The sequence below is a fragment of the Pongo abelii genome, chromosome 3 (assembly GCF_028885655.2).
Source record: "Pongo abelii isolate AG06213 chromosome 3, NHGRI_mPonAbe1-v2.0_pri, whole genome shotgun sequence".
NCBI lineage: Eukaryota > Metazoa > Chordata > Mammalia > Primates > Hominidae > Pongo > Pongo abelii.
Window position 1 is genome coordinate 165,367,938 of NC_071988.2, and position 18,108 is coordinate 165,386,045.

The 18,108-nt window shown below is 38.3% G+C and overlaps 1 protein-coding gene and 1 long non-coding RNA gene across 5 annotated transcripts in view; both read left to right on the top strand.

Moving 5' to 3' along the window:
- Positions 1–18,081, top strand: part of LOC134761305 (uncharacterized) — a 41,305-nt gene extending 23,224 nt beyond the window's left edge. Inside the window, exons 2-3 of one of the 2 annotated variants that reach the window (XR_010139801.1) lie at positions 1,593–6,005; positions 6,337–18,081. This is a non-coding gene — a long non-coding RNA (uncharacterized LOC134761305). Of the gene's footprint in view, positions 1–1,592 lie in introns of both variants that reach the window. The other variant, XR_010139800.1, reaches the window with a different exon arrangement.
- The window catches only part of GAB1 (GRB2 associated binding protein 1), a 131,090-nt gene that overhangs the window by 47,240 nt on the left and 65,742 nt on the right, over positions 1–18,108 (top strand). The window lies entirely within an intron of this gene.

Sequence of the window (18,108 nt, forward strand, 5' to 3'; positions counted from 1 at the left end):
GCCCTGGATCAGTATTTTCTTTTCTGAATTAATTATAGCCTCATGTACTGAGCTAAACTCGAATATGCAAATCTTTATGAAAAGATGCCCAAAATACAGTGACTTAAACAAGTTAAGAGGTTGTTGGTGCTTTCCTCTTCTCAGAAGAGTTCAAGGGATCCATACTGATTCAGGACTAGCATGGTACCTCAATAGAAAGATTCCTTCCTCTTGTTTCTCTGCCGTCTTGAGAGAGTTGCCCTCATCTTCACAGTCAAAGATGGCTCACCATGATCTCATTTCAACTCAAGGGAAAGGAGATGATCTACAAGTTGTACAGATCACTTTCATTTACATCCTATTGGCCAGAACATGACCACAGTGAGCTCCAAGGGAGGCTGGGAAATATAATATTAGCCAGCAGACACCCTGCTAGAGCTTCTGTTACTATAGAACAAGATCAGCAAACAGTGGTCTGAGTGCCAAGTCAGCCAGCCACAAATTATTTACAAATTAAGTATAGTTTGTAAATAAAAGTGTATTGGCCGGTTATGGTAGCTCATGCCTGTAATCCCAGCTCTTGGGGAGGTCAAGGCAGGAGGATAGCTTGAGCCCAGGAGTTAAGAAAAGCCGGAGCAACATGGTGAAACCCTGTTTATACAAAAAATTTAAAAAAAAAATTAGCCATGTGTGGCGGTGTGCACCTGTCGTCCCAGCTACTTGGGAGACTGAGATGGGAGGATCAGTTTAGCCCAGGAGGTCAAGACTGCAGTGAGCCATGATCGCGCCACTGCACTCCAGCCTGGGCAACAGAGTGATAAATAAATAAAAATTAAAGTGTATTGGAACACAGATGTTCCCATTTGTTTATAAATTACCTGCTTTCACATGACAGTGGAAGAGTTGAGTATCCAAAATGCATGGGACCAGAAGTATTTCCGATTTCAGATTTTTTTGGGATTTTGGAATATTTGTGAATACATAATGAGATACCTTGGAGATGAGAGTAAAGTCTAATATGAAATTTATGTTTCTTATACACCATATGCATAGCCTGAAGGCAATTTTATATAAATAATATTTTTTATTTTTGAGACAGAGTCTTATTCTGTCACCCAGGCTGGAGTGGCAGTGGTGTGATCATGGTTCACTATAGCTTTGACCTCTTGGGCACAAGTGATTCTCCCACTTCAGCCTCCCCAGTAGCTGGGACTAAAGGCATGCACTACCATGCCCAGCTAATTTTTTGATTTTTTAAAGGGATGAAGTCTTGCTACATTGCCCAGGCTGGTTTCAAACTTCTGGGCTCAAGCAATCCATCCACTCAGCTTCCCAAAATACTAGGTTTACAGGCATGAGCCACTGCGCCTGGCCCAATTTTATACAATATTTTAAGTAATTTTGTATATGAAACAAATTTTGATTGTGTTTTGACTGTAACCTGTCAAATGAGGTCAGGTATGTGAATTCTCATTTGTAGTGTTGTCAGTGCCCAGAAAGTGTCAGATTTTAGAAGATTTTGGATTTTCAGATTAGTAGTACACAACATGTAGTTGCTACAGAGATCATATGGCCTGCAAAACCTAAAGTGTTTATTATCTTGCCCTTTACAGAAGATTTTTTTGTTGACGTCTACTGTAGACAATGGGGAAATGAACATGGGAGGAGCAACTGGTCTCTGCCACAGTAAAGGGAATGGTAAGAAGGGTGAATCACTGCCTTGGAAATGTAGAGTTAGAACTTTGTACTTAGGCATACTAGTGGCCCATGGGGCAGTGAGTTGGTATGCAGGTGATTGGTTTTTTTTGTTGTTGTTGTTGTTGTTGTTTGTTTGTTTCAGACAGAGTTTTGCTCTTTTTGCCCAGACTGGAATGCAATGATGCTATCTTGGCTCATCACAACCTCTGCCTCCCGAGTTCAAGCAATTCTCCTGCCTCAGCCTCCCGAGTAGCTGAGATTACAGGCATGCGCCACCACGCCCGGCTAATTTTGTATTTTTAGTAGAGACGGGATTTCTCCATGTTGGTCAGGCTGGTCTCAAACTCCCAACCTCAGGTGATCCACCTGCCTCGGCCTCCCAAAGCACTGGGATAACAGGCGTGAACCACCGTGCCTGGCAAGTGATTGTTGAAGAAGCAATGTCCAGGGACAGATTTGAGGAGCCAGGCATGAAGTAGCCTGGTGGAGGTAAAGGGAAGAAGGCACAGAAGGCTGCTTACTGACATGAGCTTCCATCTTTAAAGTGGAGCATCCTAACTCCTGGAGTTTTCGCTCTTCCTGCAGCTCACTGCTCTGTCTTGCATTCGATTCTTGCTTATCAGCAGTGCCACCCCTGTAGGTCAGACTCTTTCCTCCCATTGACTTCTTACGGGTCTCCCTGCCTGGACATTCACCCTCCTCCACAGTCACCTCCTTTAAGTGTGGCTCTTACATTAGTCCCATTTAAAGAACTTCCAAGGAGTCCCTGTTACCTACTCAATAAAGCCAAGCCCCTAAGGTCCTCCCACTCCTTGATCCTGATCTTGATCCTATCCTGTCTTCCTTCACAGTCTTACACACGCCCTAGATTCTAGCCCAACAGAAACACCTCATGCCTGCGCTGTACTTTGCCACCACCACGTATTTTCTGTTGTCTCCTTGCTTCTGTCCAAAGGGTTTGGGGACTTGGGACTATGGCTTAGCACATGGTAGAACATTCATGGCTGGGCAGAGGGGATTTCTGACTTTGTTTTGGCATCTCTCAACATCTGTATTTCCCTCTCCAGCCCCTACCCCCTTCCCTTACAACCTAAGGATAAGCGCTCCCTTTTTGAATGCTCCCTTTTTTAATTATACCAAGCACTGTATGTAACTCCCAAGGCACTTACTGCTTTCTGTGTGGGATTATAGTTATTCCATGTATGTTTCTAATCTTCTTGCAGAGAAAGAATCTGAGGCCAAGTCCAGATCTGACTGATCAGTTTCATCTAGTAGGTGCCTGGTGGCTATTTTGTTGATCAGTGTTGCAATGATGCTCTCTACAAACAGTGCTACCTACAATTTAGTGTGTTTCACTAAAAATGTAACTTAACACCTGGAGGAATTTAAGTGCAAATGCAAATAGAGGTTTTTTTGTGTGTGTGCCAGACAGAGTCTCGCTCTGTCGCCCAGGCTGGAGAGCAGTAGAGCGATCTCGGCTCACTGCAACCTCCACCTCCCGGGTTCAAGGAATTCTCCTGCCTCAGCTTCCTGAGTAGCTGGCATTACAGACGTGCGTCACCACGCCCAGCTAATTTTTGTATTTTTAATAGAGATGGGGCTTCACCATGTTGGCCAGGCTGGTCTCGAACTCTCGACCTCAGGTGATCCACCCACCTCCACCTCCCAAAGTTCTGAGATTATAGGCATGAGCCACTGTGCCCAGCCTAGAATTCTAATAATTGTGTTAAAAATAAATGCCACTTAAGATCTTAAAAACACCAATTTTTAGGTAGTTTTTAGCAGAAAAGAAAAAAAAAACTATTTAACTGTTTTCTTCAGACCTGAAGCAGTATTTAAATACATTCGTATTTAGAAGTTTTAAACAGTTCCTTGAAAAGCCAAGGCTGAGCCAGAAATCAGGCAGAGCTTTTGCAAGGCATAAGGAGGAGCATGTGGGCAGAACCCCCTGTGAGTGCAAGAGCTGGGCCACCTGCAGGAAAACTGCCCAGTCCACTCTGCAGAGAAGGATTGGAGCATTTTCTACACCAGCCTGCCAGGGACACACCTGACTGCACAAAGATCCATCTAAAATCATTCACATTATACTCACAGAAGGTGGTATTTTCACAGTTTCATCTTTCCGCAGTTGGTAATCAAATGTAAGAAGAGCTTTTATTTTTATAGGAATGATTTGGCTTATGGAGTACCAATCTCATCCTTTTCCTTCCTCTGTCTTTTTAACCAAGCATAGAATGAGACCAATATATATAATCAAATACTTGCTTATGCTGGAAAAGAATTTATGTCATTCACTCATCTCCTTTTAATTAAAACCTAGTGAGACTGGCGGCAATGTTGGGAAGCAGATGGATGAGCATGAATTTCAAATGTGTATTTAGAAAAATTGAAAGGATTGGTAGGAAAGATATTAAGTAGGCAGTGTGGTTGGGGGTTGAACCTGTGAGTTCAACAGCAGGCGCTTGTAGCATAAAATATAGTAGTGCTTCCAGCCCCCTCTGACCTAGGGATGTCTAAGAGATAAGGAGGCAAAGTGCAGGGGTCTCTTTTCTTGTGGTTTATGCATTTTGAAGTTATTAAAGCATAAGACAATTTATTCTGGAATTTTTACTCAAGCTTAAGATAAAAACTATGACCATTGTGTGAACATTACTGCTTCACCTCCCTCTCCTAACTCTACTTTTATTTACTATTCCATATCCAGTGTCTAGCAGTGTACTCATCAAACAGTAAGTGCTCAGTACATATTTGTTGAATGACTAAATAAGTGGATTCTGGCACTTAATTATAAGAGCTTTTTGGAAGATGAAAAGATTCTTAAGCAAAATGACTTTTTAAAGATGTAAAGACAAAAGAAGCTTATCTTCCAGTCCCCTTCCTCCCTTGACTCTGCCAGCCCCCTTCAATACATGCCTCACTGGCACCTCTCCTGGATTTAGCTTTAAAAGTTTGGGAGGAGTGAAAGTGTGTGTCCTCATATTACGAAAAGAAAAACCCTAGTGTTGTGTAACAGTGTTTCACAGCCTCTTTCATAATAAACATAATATTAGACACAGCCAAAGGAAGTTCATTTTGAATTAATAATCCAGTATTTCATAGTGCTGGTTCGAGGTACAGATCTAGGCCTTGTGTGCAACAGAATAGAATTTTAGAAGTAGAGTAAAAAGTTTCATCCACTAAGCTGTTTCTCATTGGCCTGCAGTCTGATTTCTTTCAAAGTTTTGGAGTTTAACACAAATTTAGGTGTTCAGCTAATAATAAGATTAAGGGTGTTTGTGGGCAAACCAAATATAATTTATATCCCTTAGTTTTGAGCTCATAATATTTCTGCTCTGGGTATATAAGAGATACCACAGAAGAAAAATCTCAATTAGAGTGAGATAATTTGTAAAGTAATAAGTAGGGTTTTGTCCTTTTTTTTTTTTAGGAAGCACACTAGTGTAGTGGTTAGGTTTTTGACTTTGCATCACAGAGACCTGCAGTTGATTATTCTACCAACCTCACTACTCTTTTGTCTCAACCCTCCAAATCTTTATTTTTTCACCTGGAAACTGGGAATAGTAACAGTACTTTCCTCAGAGACTCATTAATAAGATAATTCATGTAAAACACCCAGAACAGTGCTGCATAATAGTGTTTATGCCAGTTATGATTAAGCCTATGCTGCTGGGCCAAAGAGCCCCCAAAATACAGTGAATTAAAGGGCATACGACTTTTTTTTATATTGCTCATATAAAAGGGTAAGCATTCCAGGCTTGCAAAGAATCATGTTCTTTGCAGAAATTCAGGCACCCAGATTTCTTCCATCTTGTTGCTCCATGCTTCCTACATCTCAGGGTTCATCTACATAGTCAAAAATAGGTCGCAGGTATGTCTGTGTCCCAGCTTGAGGGGATAGGAAGAAGTGTGGAGGCAGCATGCGCAATGTCTTCATGCTCAGACCTAGAGAAGGCACACATCATTGCCATGTACTTTGCATTGGGGAGAATTAAGTCACATGGCAGCCTGCATCTGGCTGCCAGAGAGGCTGAGTAGTATAATTTCTACCTGGATGACCATGTGCTCAGTTACAATTCATTCATTGTGGAAGAACAGAAGAACAGATTTGGGTGAGCAGGTAATGGTCTGTCCCACGGTGCTTAGTAAATGCAACCATTATTTATTTAAAAATAACATTTCAAGTAACGGTCTAAATGTCTTTGTTCTAGGGGAAGAGGAATCTAAGAGCTTCTATAACACAGAATTTGTGCTACATAGCACATATCTCCCATAAGTGTTATTATTATTTTTTGGAAGGGAGTCTTTTAAGTATTGAACTTCAAATCAAGGTAAACCTTGAGGGAGAAAAGAAAGAGTGGATAAAAAGCAGTAGAAGGGATGGGAATGTGTTAAAAGGAATGAGTGCTAATTAGCTATATGCTGTTCCTTCCTCTCAGCCAGCCATCTGGGCAACAAGAAAGGCTTGCTAAAGTTAGATAAATTTAACCCCTTATCTGACCTGGCAAGGATAAAGTACACTGGCTTCTGAAGAAACTTTTTCTTGGGAGCAAGGTAGTTATTTCAAAGCACAGAAAAAGGCGGTGGGGGGCACAGAGAAGCACAGAGAAAGGGGGGCAGTTGCACAGGTAAAACATTCATCTTGGCTTTTCTTTTTAAAAGATAAACTTTGTCCCACGTAAAGAGGAAAACTACATAGATATTCATTGAGATTATGTGATTTGTCACTGTTGCCAAAGAAAAAACAAAGGTAAAATACACGAGTTTCTGCATTCAGAAGAAAGTATTTCAGGTAAAAATTAACTATTAAGCAACTTTTCTCAACAGAAGAAATGCCCAAATTCTTAAGGACAGCCAAGTTGTGAGTTAGAGAGCTAGTGTTATAATAGATATTTTTAAATACATATATGAATTGCCTCCTTACGTTGCTTTATTCTTGTGTTTTTAGCAACTGTCAAAAACAATTATAAGAAATGAAATAATGTCCTGAGCTGCCACATGGTATTTTTTAAAATCTGCGATTTTATTCTTGACAAGTAACATACACTACATGCTTTTGTGTGCAAGTAATGCTCAGATGTTTGATAACGGAGTGATCTTAAAGAGGAGACATCTGTTTTTGTTTTTATAAGTAGTTCATTGCCTAACTACTGAAAATAGCTGCAGTTATTTTAAACAGATGGTCCCAAGTTAATAGGGAAGAAAGTAGAAGTGAGTCTATTTCCCCAGTTTTTATTTTTACCCCACAAAAATGGTAAAAATAATTAACAGTATATAATTTGAACCAAATTCTATCTGAATGCTTTCTTCTAAGGTACTCTTTCTGAGAGAGGGGATTTGTCAAATGAAGTATTTGATGTGGTGGAGTTGAAAGCCAATATAAATTGCTTAAATTTCTACTTTCTGATAGCGTTCATCAAAATGATTGCTGCATTGTTGAAATAGAGCTTTTGATTTTTAAAAGACAATTAAATTGTGGTAAGATACATGAAACCTACCAAAACTTACTTCAAAAGTTTTGAAGTCTTAAGAGGGTGGTAAGTGGTGGTGACATGTTAAGAGTAGGACTTTGCCAGATGACCAGAAAGAATATAGGTTGATGACATTAATATTTTTATGATTTCTGAATTCCTCAGGAATCCTAAGTTAATAGTTAATAACCTACTCTTTAGTTTCTGACATTGAAGATAATGAATATTTTGATAATGCAACAACAAATTTGTATTTATAAGGGACTTTGAAGAAGAATGCATTTGTGTAGTATACAGATGCTGTTATTATACATCAGTTTGAGCAGATTATAATAGTACTTGGGCCTAACTACTATTGTATATAGCTATCCATCTATAAAGAACATGGATATCTGAAGTTTTTTACTTCTGAAATACTAGGTTGTTAAAGCTTACTGAGATTTTTACTTTCCGTAGTGATAGCGGTACCTTTTTCATGTCTATGGGCTATATTTCCATGTATATGTCCACAAAGTACCTGCAGTTCTTTGATTTTGATTTTTGCATTTTCTTTACTGTTTCAGTGACTATGTACAACTGATAGCTCTTGGGCATTTGTGGACTATGGGCTGTAAGCTGCTTACATTGAATCTTTCAGTTTTGCTTCTGTCTGAATTTGTCTAGATGAAAAATACTAGACTGGCTCATATGAAATGATAAAATTGTAGACCAGGGGTGGCAAACTATGGCCTGTGGGCCTGATACTGGTTTTTCACATTTACAAAGGTTTTTTTTTTTTTAAAAAAAAAAAAAAAAAAAAAAGGAAGAATATGAGACAGAACCATGTGTAGCCTACAAAGCCTAAAATATTTATGATCTGGCCCTTTACAAAAAGGTTTGCTGTCCTCTGTCATAGACAAATAGTACAGTGTTAAGTGGTTAAGGGCACAGGCTCTGGGTGAGGCCAGACTACTAGGTTCAGATCCTGGCTTTACTATTTCCAGTATGACCTAGTCAAGTTACTTAATGTCTTTGTGACTCATTTTCTCATCTATAAATGCGAATAAATTACAGCCTACCTCATAGGGCTGTGATGAGGATTAAGTTAATGTATAAAGTGCATAGAACAATGTCTGGTACTTAATGAGTATTCAATAAATTTTTATAATTGTTACTACATTGGAAAAAAATCTTGAAAGATCATGTAAACTAATTTTGGCTTTCCAGTGGCGAGTGTCCACATTATTAAAGACCATTTTTCTGATTTCCGCATCAAGAGTGGACGGTCATTTTCTTTTTAATGGTGCCTGCTTTACCCAAAAAAGAAAAGAGAGGCCCATAGTCAAATGTAAAAAGTGCTTGAAAACATAAAAAAGTGGAACCACAGCTGCTTTTTAAGAAAAGGACAATCAAAGCTCTTTGAATTAAATGACATTTTAAAAAAAAGCACAAAGATCCTTTTATATACTTAGGACAAGCATAAGAAGAAATAAAGTGGAAATAAAAGATGTGGAAGATAATGTTAGAAGGAAGGGGAAACAGGAATGAGAAAGGTAGTCTGCAGCTGGGTGCTGTGGCTCACGCCTGTAATCCCAGCACTTTGGGAGGCCACGGCAGGTGGATCAGGAGGTCAGGAGATCGAGACCATCCTGGCTAACACAGTGAAACCCTGTCTCTACTAAAAATACAAAAAATTAGCTGGGCATGGTGGCACGTGCCTGTAGTCCCAGCTACTCAGGAGGCTGAGGCAGGAGAAACACTTGAGCCCGGGAGGTGGAGGTTGCAGTGAGCTGAGATCGTGTTACTGCACTCTGTCCAGCCTGGGGGACAGAGTGAGACTCTGTCTCAAAACAAAAAAAAGAAAAGGTGGTCAGCAGAAGAGGAGAAAGATTCGGATCAAAAGGGAAGCTGGAGGTTTTTCAAGGAAATCCAGTGTTGACATCCCTCCTTCCCTTGGGAGCCCACTACAGTTAATCTATGTGTCCAATTTAAATGCTTCCATTTGAAGAAAAGCCTGACTTGTTTATTTTCTATTGCAGAAATAAATTTTTATCATCGATTAATATTAACTGAATATACATTATATGTAACTTGTGTTCCCTCAGAAAACTGATCACATGTATACAAAAGCATCATATTTTGTATCTTTATTTTTAGGTCAAGCAATTCTATACCCCTTAGCCACTTAGTTTAATCATCATCATTGTCATCATCAGACATTTTTTGGGTTCCTAAATATGTTTCTTCATGTTTAATACTTCTTTATTCTACTTGTTCTTTCAAATAGGGAAAGGACAAACTTAATTATTTACAAAATGTAGACAATGGTTAAAAAACAGGAAAAAATTTAATGACGTGTAATTCATTCTCTCTTTTTCCTTCTTTTGTACTCAGGTTGTTTATTCTGTTGATGGATATTGGACTGGAGTAATGAGTGTTCTAGAATGGGTATTTGATGATGTCAGGGGACTCAAGTAATGGCTTTGCATGAAGATTACACAGTAAAGCTGCACATTGATTACCTCATCTTATCAGCTGATGGAGATGTTTGAGAGGACAAGATTGCAGGGCTTTCAAGCCTATACAGCTACCAGAATTTGATCCTAAGAGCTTGATCATTGTCATTGCCCATAGGGACTGTGTTAAGAATAGTGGTGGTTTAGTCTACTTAAACACATCTTATGAGAGTGTTATAACAGTTCCCTATGTCTTTCGAATTGTTTAGATAAGGTTAGGACTTTCAGATCAACTTGAGTTTTAATTTTTAGCATTTATAGAATTCTAAAATTAATCCTGTTTGTTTTTGTCTTCCTCCACTAAAATTTAAGTTTGCTGAGGTAGGCAGAGTTTTGTCTCTTGAACCACTATCCCTCCAGCGGCTAGAACAGTGGAACATGTAGGTGTTCAATAAATATTTTTGAATAAGTGAATGAATGAACAGGTTAAATGTAATCATTATTTTTTAATGAACTATCCTTTCCAGAGACATACAAGTTGCCAGTTGATGGCATTTTTTATTTCTTTTTGTAAAAAGAGTATTTTAAAATTTGAATGAATTCTATTTAACAAATACACAGTTGAGTACATAAAAGGGACCTTGAACACAAAATCCATGTTTTCATGGATTAGTATTTTTACAGCTTAAATGGTGAACAATAGGATTGTTAGATGCAAATAACTCTAGAAGTTAAAGACCTTTAGTTGTAACTCTCCCTAAAATGTTTATGAGAGCTTGTAAAATGTTGTTCCCTTTATTCTGTTATAAAAGAGCATTATAATAAATACGAAGTTTTGAAACCATGTTCTTCTAAATGAGGTGAATTATAGAACTCTGTTATTAGCCATTATGCTGTGCTCCCTCTTTTAAAGCATATCCCTCCACATACCCTTTCTAAGGACTTGGGGGTAACAAAATGAGGAGTAAGTGAAGAAAGAAGAAGGCACAGCTTGTCGAGATTGATGGACTGCCCCCTCCCCCCGGGAGAGCAGCGTAGGAAATTGCAGGATGAAATCTGTGTGCCAGTCTTGTCAGCACCCATTCCTGTTGAAGGAGAAGGGCATATGGATGAGGTGGGAAGGATCCCAGCAGAGGGGACCCAGGAAAGGGGAGAAGATGGGGACAACAGGAAGTATAATGGGAGGCTTGGGGAAAGTTGAAGATCTGATAAAGGTAGTTGGTGAGGTGAAGAAAGGAGAATCCATTAAAACTTGACCCTAGGAGCATTCTCCACCAAATGGCATGGGGTAGTGACACTGACTCTGGACAAGGAGAGAAGCAAATGTACTCCTAGCCCTACTTGGGACATTAAGGAAAGACTCATCCATGGTCATGATAGTGTAAATGCTGTTTATTGGTTTTAAGCTCTTTAACTCGCCCTTTGGAGTGAAAAACAATAGAAAGTTGAGCTGGTTACAGAACAGACTGTAAATGTTATAAACCTTGAAAATGTAAACTATAGATACAGCAGATGGAAATTAGGCAGTGGAAGGGCATGGGAAAGATGGGAAAGGATGAAAACTGATTTTTCCAAGGAGCTAGAAGATGCACTCTAAGACCAATTAAAAATAGCAGCTCGATGGTGTGGCTTAATGTCATTCTGGTTGAGGGACTGGAATGTGTGGTGCCACTGTATTGGGATAAAGCAGGAAAGTGAGCTGTCAAGACAGGACTTCAGTAGATCTAAAAGAGGTAAGTCATATATAAGCATATTATTTGGAAATATGGGGTTTCCTTTCAGTGTCCTGATAAGAGACTGGATTCAGCCCAGATGGTTCAAATGCATACTTTAATGAACGGACTACTTATGGTATTATGGGCTGGTTTACATTCTTGGGGTTGAGGGACAGAGGAAGAAATAATAAATACTAATTTTAAAAACTGTACACAGGCTAACTGAGCACTAAGACAGTGGAAGAGTGGCCACTCAAGAGCGCAGTGGTCAGGGATGTAAGGAGCCACTGCTGGAAGCACAGGGAATAAATGCTCCCACTTCTGCCCAAACACAGAGAAAGGCAGAGAGTGAGTGGGGGTTAGGTAAAGCAGGGAGGGATAAGAGAAGAATAACCAGCAGGGAAGGTGGGTAGAACTTGGGGTGGGGTTATTGTGTTGCCTGATAAACTGTTCTATACAGTTTGATAATCTCTTGCAGGGAGATGGAATGTTTTAATGTAAATATTTGCATTTAGCACCTACTATTTTATCTAATGTGACAGGAGCTTGGTGGACCAATAGTGACTTGAACAAGATCTCTGCCCTCAAGTAGCTTATAGTCTGATTGGAAAGACAAGATGCTACCAAAACTAGCAAAAAACAAACAAAAAATATGATTACACATTGTGATTAATGCTGTAAGCTTAATTTCAGAGCACACAAAAAGGTTAATCCTGCTTGTATAAACAATTCTTTAATAATGATACTGCAGGCATTTTTACAATATAATTAATTATTTGGGAGTGGAAACAATTCTTTTGAGTAGCCCATTTTGCTCTATTTAACTATAAATACACTACATGCTACAAATCAGATGTACAGATGAAACAGCTGCTGCTTCGTTGTTTTGTTCCTGTTACTCATTTTAATGAATAATTTGAACAGACTCCAAAACATTAAATTATATGTATAAACATACTTTAAGGATTATATCATAATGTTAGTGTATTTAAAACTTAGTGGTGATGTCATTATCTAAATATAGTATATTTTAAGGAAACAAATTATTTGAGCTATTTTACCCTCTATAAATACTTGGCGGTAAAACAGACAAGGGCTAAAAATCAACCCAAGCATCCATATCCAAGTATAGAGAGCTGTGAAATTCCCCCACCTTCTTCCTCCTGACATATGAACCTTGATAATTAAAATATGTCTTTCCAAGGTCACTGCATGAAATTTGACTTTTCTTGCCTTTCTAATGGAGATATGAGCAATGGCAGAGACAGGAAAAAGGACTTAGAAGCAGAAGAGCTTTATTCTGTCTTCCTTGATACTTCCTGTGGCTGAAGGGTTTTGTCCAAAGGGAAAAGATAAATGAACAGAGAAAGATAGATGTAGGCTCATTCCTCATCCCTTCCACCTTCCGTAGCACTCACAACAGTCTGAGAACAGACAAATTCAAGTCCTGGGTTCCTATATCCTGAGCATTTGCTTATTAAAATAAACCTTTGAATACTTCATCTACTCTGATTCAGGCTACTCTCTTTCCTCCATGAAAAAGCTGGTGAGGGTGTTTTAAGCTGATACTATATACATGTAAGATGTAGTCATGAATCACTGGAAGCTCACTGCTTTTAGAACCTGCCAAAATTACCATACTAATGCACTTCTATGAAGGGTGTTAAAATGGTAATTAAGCAAATAAACTCCGCTTATTTTAGTACCTTTATTCATTTCAGAATATTTTTTGTATGGATCTCATTTGATTTTTACACAGTTTTTAGAAGCAGAATTTCTGCTGTTGCAGGGGAAGTTTTATATGTTCAAGTACTTAGAGAAAATCTAGAATTGCCTCTACAAATCATTTTGTTTGTAATAATCATGAGTTATGCATTCTGTTTGCTCTAGAAATCAAGAAACAGAATAGTGGATCATTTAAGGCCAGAAACTATATCCACTACTTGTATCTCCCTTTTGGGATGGTTTTCTGATGTTTTTTTCAGTGTGTGTCATTTGTATAACCCTGGCCGCCTGTCTTGAAAATACATGTCACTAATCATGGTAGGGGGTAGGTGGGTGAGGGGGTCATCTGATTGGTTGTTTGCATAAATTAGTTGTAGTGTCTGTTATCTTCATATTTAAATAACTATATATGTTAGTATAAAACTCTAGTATAAAATGGGCAGCTGGCCAGGTGCTGTGGCTCACATCTGTAATCCTAGCACTTTGGGAAGCTGAGGCAGGAGGATCGTTTGAGCTCAGGAGTTCGAGACCAACCTAGGCAACATGAGGAAACCTCATCTTTACAAGAAAAAAAAAAATAAGTAAGTAAAATGGGCAGTTGGTTTAGAGGAGAGACAGACAAAACCCATACCCTTTCTAGACAGAAAGATCCCCATCTAGATGAGTGTGCTTTCTGATAGGAGTCACACAGCCATACCTGCCATCACTGAACCATTGTGTCTTTTACTTTACCTGTTCTTTGATTTTGAAATACTGTGGAAATGAATTCTTAGATTTTCAGAGTTGTCTTTACGGAAATGATTTTGTTTTAGTTATTCATGTCTAGGACATCTGAAAACCAAAAGTAAAGTGGCCAGACCATGTCAGTCTAGAAACTAGCAGCCAGTAAATTGTCTTCTTAAATATTAAGAAAGCAATATACTACCTAGATGCAATCAAAGACGTCAGCTTTTCCTTAAAAGGCAATGATCAAAAGTCCAAAGGTGCACAAGGAAATAGTTAGCCTACCTAAGTTGAAACAAAAGTTTTGTCTTTAGGACAAAAGGGTTTAATAGGAATTCACAAGTAACCTTTCTATTTTTGAGTGACTGATTTGCAGTTCAAACTACAGGTAACCTCTTTGTGCTCTGTGTTTTATATTGTTGTGTTTTTGTTTGTTTTCCCACATTTTGGCAGTGCTTGCCTTTTTTGAAATTTTCCCTGCTCATAAGCACTCCACTAGGGGGCAGACAAAAAAATAGAGAAGAAAAGAAACCCATATGAATACACTGCTTCCATTATACATTTACATGACATGTTTGCTGCTCTTTCTCTATACTGTGGGGGAAAGTCTTTCCGTTCGTTTGTCTTTCTTATAAGGGCGCTCAAAGTGATTTTTAGCACACTTACTTTTACATTTAAAATATAAACATATTTCCACAAGTTTAATGGTAATTTTAAAATTCATTGTCATAGTAATTTTTTATTGTTTTTCTGGTATGTCTACCAGTGAACCACTTAATAACGAACACTTAGTTGTGTATTGATGACTGTAATGATGATCCCTATAGGGTTTATCTTATGTAGAGCATTTGTTTACCCATCCACACTAAATTGAGTCTCTTTTTTTTTTTTTCGAGATAGGGTCTCACTCTGTCACCCAGGCTGGAGTGCAGTGGCGCGATCTCGGCTCACTGCAACCTCCGTCTCCCGGGTGTTCAAGTGATTTTCATGCCTCAGTCTCCCCAGTAACTTGGATTACGGGTGTGTGCCACCACGCCCGGCTCATTGTTTTGTATTTTTAGTAGAGACAGGGTTTCACCATGTTGGCCAGGCTGGTCTTGATCTCCTGATCTCAAATGATCCACCCTCCATGGCCTCCCAAAGTGCTGGGACTACAGGCGTGAGCCACCGTGCCTGGCCTGAGTCTCTACTTTTTGTCAGGCACGTGTCCATGTGTTAAGTTTTGAGAACAGAGCAGCGAAGAGAAAAAGCCTGGATGGTAGAGTATGAAAAGGGGGGTTGTTATGGCTCCCTCCTAAGCCATTTGGTGAAAAGACTAGGCTGTGAAAGGAAATGGAAGAGATTCTTGATGGCTAATGCTGGGTGGTTTTTATTTCTAATTATTCCTTTATAACAGCTCATAATGATTAGAATGCCATATGGAGCTGGAGTTGGGGCTTCAGTTGTGAGAGAATAAGCTCCCCTTCTTAATCTATGCCATGTCTACGGAGGCTAGCTGAAGACTTTTTATTTTTTATTTTTAATTCTTCCTTTATCTTTGCTCCAGCAAGAATCAAATCCAGTTACCAAAAATGTATTTACTTCAGCCAACCTGGGGTTACAGAATCTTTAAATGAAAATGTTATTGCTTGGCTGGGCGCGATGGCTCACATCTGTAATCCCAGCACTTTGGGAGGCTGAGTCAGGCAGATCACCTGAGGTCGGGAGTTCAAGAGCAGCCTGGCCAACATAAGGAAACCCCATCTCTACTAAAAATACAGAAAATTAGCTGGGTGTGGTGGCACGCACCTGTAATCCCAGCTACTTAGGAGGTTGAAGCAGGAGAATCACTTGAACCTGGGAGGCAAAGGTTACAGTGAGCTGAGATCACACCACTGTACTCCAGCCTGGGCAACAGAGCAAGACTCCATCACAAAAAAAAAAAAAAAAAAAAAAGTCATTGCTTTGCCTCTTTGTGGTCAGTTATTCAACAAAATACAGAATGGTGTTTTTGTTTTTATTTCTTTTTTATATCATAAAATTTATTTTAACTACAGATGTTTTGTTTTCTCAACTTTCTCTCTAGTTTGGAACAGTTACCTTTGTAGATAACTATAAGTAGGTTGTCTAGTAAAGTTTTAAAGTATAAACACTCGAATTGCCTAGGAGTGAAGCTAATTTTTTTTCTGAGACTGTCTTCAGGTTACAATGCTTAACATAAATTGAAATATCAAGAGATTTTTTTGGAATAAATTATTCATCTATTAGATTTAATAAATCATTCTGCACACTGTGAGATTGCAATTGTTGGTAAACAAGGTGATAACGTTTCTGTTGAGAGGATTATACAGATTTGTTTTAGTCATTATTTGCTTAGAGCATCAACTGCATTCTGTATCAGATTGAGCAAGGCCTAACAGAACATTCATTGAGTTATTATTAAATATCTTAAATGCTAGAATGTTTTTGGGATGCTGTGTTGTTAGAAAGTAAATAAATATCTAGTGTTTTTATAATCATGAAATGCATTTTCTTTATGGGTTTCAGGAAGCATTTCAGTTAGGGCTTCATCTTTCCCTCCGTAATTCTAGCATGGTAAACAAGACTTGGAAAAAGTCACAATAGGTGGAAAATTAAGGAATTAAAAATTTAAACCTGCCTCAGAAGGTTGTATGGCTCCTGAAACCAAGGATATATTCATCCTTACTTTAAAAACTAGCTACTTAAAAGTATGTATGATATGAATAAAGATTAGATGAGAATATGGAGAAATAGATTTTTTAATGGTGGTGAGATTATGTATAATTTTCCCCTTCACTTTTCAGTTGACATTGTTGTTGCTAGTTATTTATTAAAAATAAATTTGTTAAAGTAAATGCCTATATAGCTTACATGGTTTTTTTCTGGAAACACTTTGCTTGGATATCAGACAACCTTCAGAAATAATAGACTCCACCACAGTACTTTAAGAGGCACAGATGTTTAAAATTTATGATATACAAGTATAAGCTAAGCTTATGTTTGCAGGGGTTCTTTTTCTCTTTAACAGCTGCTAAAATTTTAAGATTTCTTAGAATTAAAGACGAGATAAAATTTAAACCAATGCTATCCAAAAATTAATATCTAAGAATAACTTCACATAAATTATAGAGACCAAATAGACTTTTGTCTAAACTAATAAAATATTCCTTTGAATCCTTAATAATCTTAGTATAACTGCCCTAGGCAATCCAGGTTGATTCAAGCATTATGGATTTTAGTTGGAAAATTTTCCCTGTGTTTGATTTAGAATTATCTAGCTTTTTCAGGAACAGAACAATAAATAGAATTGTTGTCTTTAACATGCCTACCCTTCTGTACCAGCTGGGATATGAGGACTTTTATCTGTGTTCATAGCATATATATCTGTGTTCCACTTGACTTCTGGTCTACTTTTCTCTATTTCACCAGCATCTACAGTCTTAGGAATGAGGAGTGGGGAAGAGATCACTGGATTGGAGAGGGGATGTGTTGAGTGGAAAAATACAGGCCAAATAACTTCCTTCAGAATTTCATGAAGGTCAGGTCCCACCACAAAGAGTTGGAGATTTGTGGTATTTTGAAGCCCTCTAATTAAATGGGGGAATAGGTACCATCTTTTCCTTTCCTGTTCACCTTCCCCTGTTCTACCCTTCTTCGTTCTAGTTAAATACCAGCAATTGTATATTTAAAGTAAAATACTGAAATGTGAAATTCTGTGGTGAAATGTGGGATGTCCAGATGACATCTCTGAAAACCCAAAGCCAATCCCTGTGCTCCAAACTCAAGGTTTATATTTAGAAGACAGTGCAGATCCTGTATTTTTAAATTGCTGTAAACATGTTTATGTGGTTATTTTTAGCTTTTACAGACTTTAGTGAACTTCCAAGTTGGCAAGTCAGACACAGTCGGTTGTTGTCTGTTACCTCAGATGCCAGCACTTTCTGAATGACTCTGGTTGTCTCACTGGGTTTCTAACATGTTGAAAGCAGATGAGTGTGTAAGTTATCTTGTGTCAACTGCACATGGTCTATCTAATCTAATCTGTCTATATGGGTGATTGTATTACTATACATAGTGTACTTGTTTTCTTTTTTCTTCTTCTTCTTTTTTTTAAGCGTTTATGAACTGGTAACAATTTTGCTTGGAGCTCAAGATGAGTTGGGTCCTGCCAGATGGCACTGTTATTTCTCTGGCAGAAGTAGCTAGTTATTTTCTCTTTTCCTTCAACACTTCTCTCCTTGTCCTCAAGCATTAAATCATGCATATACAATACAAATCCTTAAAGCTGCTGTTATTTTCAGTCCATTGTATGTATTTCCTGTTGACCAAAGGTTATGAGGCTTGGGTAGTGTAGAGGGAGATGAA